Source organism: Scyliorhinus torazame, chromosome 17, assembly GCF_047496885.1.
Source record: "Scyliorhinus torazame isolate Kashiwa2021f chromosome 17, sScyTor2.1, whole genome shotgun sequence".
NCBI classification, from domain to species: domain Eukaryota; kingdom Metazoa; phylum Chordata; class Chondrichthyes; order Carcharhiniformes; family Scyliorhinidae; genus Scyliorhinus; species Scyliorhinus torazame.
The window spans coordinates 28,496,810-28,502,083 of NC_092723.1; the positions used below are offsets into that span (position 1 = coordinate 28,496,810).

General features: G+C 47.7%; 1 pseudogene; it reads left to right on the forward strand.

The window, feature by feature from the left end:
• The first annotated feature begins 2,540 nt into the window (after positions 1 to 2,540).
• On the forward strand, positions 2,541 to 3,059 carry LOC140393805 (activated RNA polymerase II transcriptional coactivator p15 pseudogene; annotated as a pseudogene).
• Positions 3,060 to 5,274: the final 2,215 nt, after the last annotated feature.

The window sequence follows — 5,274 nt, forward strand, 5'->3', positions numbered from 1 at the left end:
GTGGCCTCATGCTGTGAAGTGTCCAGAGGAGGCATAACAACATATGGAAAAGTAGGATCTGGTGGTGGGCATGCAACTTTGCACAGTGCCCTTCTATTACGCCTGACAATGGAGCCATCAGCCATACGAACTGCAAATGATCTGGGAGCAGCCTGCCGAACAACAACAGCTGGAGCTGACCAGCCTCCATCAGGTAGCTTGATCCGAGCAGCATCTTCCGGAGATAGCACAGGCAGATCGGTAGCATGAGCATCGTACGTCAGCTTTTGCCGGTTCCTGAGTTGCTGCACCTTATGCAGCACTGGGAGGTGATCCAGGTCTGGTAAATGAATGGCTGGAACAGTCGTTCGCAGGTCTCTATTCATGAGGAGTTGAGCCAGGGACATACCGGTGGACAGAGGGGTTGCCCTGTACGCCAACAGCGCAAGGTTGAAGTCAGAAGCAGAGTCCGCAGCCTTGCAGAGTTGTTGCTTTACTATATGGATGCCTTTCTCAACCTTCCCCTTGGACTGCGGGTAGTGTGGGCTTGAGGTAATGTGGTTGAGTTGGTACGACTTGGCGAAATTGGACCACTGTTGGCTGTGGAAGCAGGGACCATTGTCACTCATGACAGTGATTGGAATACCATGCCTGGCAATGTCTCCTTCCAGGCCTTGATGACTGTCCTTGATGTGAGGTCTGACAGCTTCACACCTCTGTGTAATTTGAGAAGTAATCTATGATGAGCACATAGTCACGCCCATTGGCGTGAAAAAGGTCGATTCCCACCTTGGACCACGGAGAGGTCACAATCTTGTGTTGCTGGAGTGTTTCTTTTGTTTGAGCAGACTGGGAACGCTGGCAGGTCGCACAATTGAGCACCATGTTGGATATTTGCTGGCTGATTCCAGGCCAATAGACAGCCTGCCGGGCCCTGTGCCTCCACTTTTCGACACCTAGGTGTCCCTTGTGGATTTGTTTGAGCACTAAGCAGAAGAAGACATGGTATGGACTCACTGTACGAGTTGAGTTGCTTGCATGCATGGGCACCAAGCAGGGATGCCTTATCAGGCTTGACGATTTTGAATTGCAGTGTGATATTGATGGTCTTGTTGGAGACGGATAGGTGACAAGATCTTAGTGCAGTTATCGCATTGCCATTATAATCGAGCAGCTGGCAGGCTGGCGGAAGAATTTTGGGTTGCTTTTTAATGCGGTAAAGATCAGCTTGAGAGATGAGATTGGCAGAAGCATCAGTGTCCAGCTTAAACTGGATGCTGCATTGATTTACGTGTACGACAGCACACCATTCGTCCGCGGAATCCACATTGAGGATAGATAGGCATCTTGCTGAATTTGAGGAGGCATACTCACATGTAGTGATGATGCCCACACAATAGGGGGACTCCAGGCAGTCGTTCTCTGGATCCATAGTGCTACCAGGATCAGAATCCAGTAAACCTTGCTGTATACATCGAACGCGCTTGCGTTGGAATTGGGATCCCTGGCCCTTGACTGGTGGTGCAGACCTGCACAAGGCTGCATAATGTCCAGGTTTCCCGCAATTTAAACATTGCCTGCCTTTTGCAGGGCATTGCTGCTTTAAGTGGGCGATGCCGCAGTCCGGGCACGTCATGATGTTGACGTCGTTACGCTCCGTGCGTCGTCGCACATGCGCAGTACGGTCAGCTGATGTTCGCACCTGCGCAGTTTAGTTTTCGGACGCTTCGATCTCCCGTTCGTGTTACGCATGCGTGGGGCCCCGGGAAAAGCAAACAAAATGGGCGCTTTCATCGATACTGAGGCGCTGCATCTGGGCGATGGCCTGTACACACTCTGCCTCGTGGGAGGCACGTTTTTCGCAATCTAATGATTTGAGACGGGAGTACCGATTTCTCGCATGCTCATGCACTGTACAGGTCTCGATTGCGACTGGCAGGGTCATGTGCTTAATTTTGAGGAGTTGCTCCTGCATGGAATCGGAGTGCACCCCAAATACGATCTGATCCCTGATAATGGAATCAGCAGTGTCACCATAATTGCAGGACTGCGCTAATATACAGAGATGAGTTAGAAAGGATTGGAAAGGTTCATCCTTACCCTGAAGGCGTTGCTGGAAGATATAGCGCTCAAAGCTCTCGTTTGTTTCGACTTCACAGTGACTGTCGAACTTCTCTAAAACGGTCTTGAATTTGGTCTTGCCCTGGCCGTCGGTAAAATCAAGCGAGTTGAAAATCTGGATGACTTGGTCCCCCACAGTTGATAGGAGCAGCGCGATTTTTCTGGCATCGGACGCATTCTCGAGGCCTGAGGCTTCAATGTAGAGAAGGAACCTTTGCTTGAAGACCCGCCAGTTGGTGCGAGATTGCCGGAGATCCGTAGCTGTGGAGGGCCCTGGATCTTCTCCATGCCGCTGGAAGGCACTTGCTGGCCGTCACGGAATCAGTCGAGGTAAGCCACTTAGAGAAAGTAGATGACTGGTACCATGTCATGTTAATCACCCTGGGGTAACAAGGACTGCAACTGGATGCAGTTGTACTTGAAAGTAGACTCCAGGTCGGTTGGGGGAGATTGAGGAGGAGAGAAGCAACGAGCTGAGTTCCAACTGCCGACCGCAGAGCCACACACCGTCCGCGACTCCGTCAATATGCCTAAGTCGAGGGAAGTTGTATCTACGAGCTCAGACAGTGAATCAGATAGTGAGGTTGATCAAAAGGCTAAGAGAAAGAAGTCAACTCCAGCAGAGAAACCAGTAAAAAAGCAAAAAAGTGGAGAAAGTTCTGGGGGTGCAAAATGCACTAAGAGTGACAAAGATGATAACCTATTTCAGATTGGCAAGATGAGCTACGTTAGTGTGCGTGAATTCAAAGGCAAAGTTCTAATTGATGTCAGAGAGTATTGGATGAACCAAGATGGTGAAATGAAGCCTGGAAAGAAAGGAATCTCTTTATTACCAGACCAATGGAATCAACTGAAGGAAATGATTCCTGACATTGATGATGCATTAAAAAGGTTATAGAATGACCAGATAAAGATGTACCCTGCTTTTTGTCATTAAACTCGTCCATCTTTAACATTTACTTGTATTTTCTAAAGAAATTAAGCTTGTTTGTATTGTAATGTTCATAATGTGACTGTTTTATGTATATGCAGTACATTGGATCCTCGCTGTCTTCAGGGGATGTCCCGGAGGACTGGAGAATAGCCAATGTTGTTCCTCTGTTTAAGAAGGGTAGCAAGGATAATCCCGGGAACTACAGGCCGGTGAGCCTTACTTCAGTGGTAGGGAAATTACTGGAGAGAATTCTTCGAGACAGGATCTACTCCCATTTGGAAGCAAATGGACGTATTAGTGAGAGGCAGCACGGTTTTGTGAAGGGGAGGTCGTGTCTCACTAACTTGATAGAGTTTTTCGAGGAGGTCACTAAGATGATTGATGCAGGTAGGGCAGTGGATGTTGTCTATATGGACTTCAGTAAGGCCTTTGACAAGGTCCCCCATGGTCGACTAGTACAAAAGGTGAAGTCACACGGGATCAGGGGTGAGCTGGCAAGGTGGATACAGAACTGGCTAGGCCATAGAAGGCAGAGAGTAGCAATGGAAGGATGCTTTTCTCATTGGAGGGCTGTGACCGGTGGTGTTCCACAGGGATCAGTGCTGGGACCTTTGCTCTTTGTAGTACATATAAATGATTCGGAGGAAAATGTAACTGGTCTGATTAGTAAGTTTGCAGACGACACAAAGGTTGGTGGAATTCCGCATAGCGATGAGGACTGTCGGAGGATACAGCAGGATTTAGATTGTTTGGAGACTTGGGCGGAGAGATGGCAGATGGAGTTTAATCCGGACAAATGTGAGGTAATGCATTTTGGAAGGTCTAATGCAGCAGGGAATATACAGTGAATGGTAGAACCCTCAAGAGTATTGAAAGTCAAAGAGATCTAGGAATACAGGTCCACAGGTCATTGAAAGGGGCAACACAGGTGGAGAAGGTAGTCAAGAAGGCATACGGCATGCTTGCCTTCATTGGCCGGGGCATTGAGTATAAGAATTGGCAAGTCATGTTGCAGCTGTATAGAACCTTAGTTAGGCCACACTTGGAGTATAGTGTTCAATTCTGGTCGCCACACTACCAGAAGGATGTGGAGGCTTTAGAGAGGGTGCAGAAGAGATTTACCAGAATTTTGCCTGGTATGGAGGGCATTAGCTATGAGGAGCGGTTGAATAAACTCGGTTTGTTCTCACTGGAACGAAGGAGGTTGAGGGGAGACCTGATAGAGGTATACAAAATTATGAGGGGCATAGACAGAGTGGATAGTTAGAGGCTTTTCCCCAGGGTAGAGGGGTCAATTACTAGGGGGCATAGGTTTAAGGTGAGAGGGGCAAGGTTTAGAGTAGATGTACGAGGCAAGTTTTTTACGCAGAGGGTAGTGGGTGCCTGGAACTCGCTACCGGAGGAGGTGGTGGAAGCAGGGACGATAGTGACATTTAAGGGGCATCTTGACAAATACATGAATAGGATGGGAATAGAGGGATACGGACCCAGGAAGTGTAGAAGATTGTAGTTTAGTCGGGCAGCATGGTCGGCACGGGCTTGGAGGGCCGAAGGGCCTGTTCCTGTGCTGTACATTTCTTTGTTCTTTGTATTGCAGCTTTCCTATTTAAAAAAAAACTAAGGGTACACTATTTAGAAAAGTGGTATGGAATTTGTTTTTAGTATTGAAATTTAATTTTTGTTTCTTGATTTGATGTTTAGCAACTACCATATCATGTCTATAGACTGTTGCTTATATTCAGCTAGTCAATAAAAATACTTTCAAGAACAAAAAAAAAGAAAGTAGACTCCAAACTTTGATGTTCGTTCAATACACTTTATTGAACTTGTTACGCAGTGCACACAGTTCGCTGTGGGTTTGACACTTTACTAATCTAAGCGTGCTTACTATAACTAACTAGACCAGACTAGCTCTGAGTCACGTGTAGAAGGGGCTAACTGATATGTACACCCTGACTGTCACTACAGTTGTCACCAGTGGAAAGAGGCAGAGTTCTGATGCCTCATGTGTTTTATAGTGGGAAACCACCTTCTAGTGTTCTGCCTGGTGATTGGTTGTGTTCTGTCCTGTGTGTTGATTGGCTGCACTGTGTGTCTGTCACTGCCTGTCTGTATCTCATTATGCATATTCTTAGAAAACACCCAGGGCGGGATTCTCTCGCAACTGGCCGGATGGCCCGATGCCGGCGGCAAGAGCGACACGAACCACTCCGGCGTCGGACCGACAGGATATGCATATC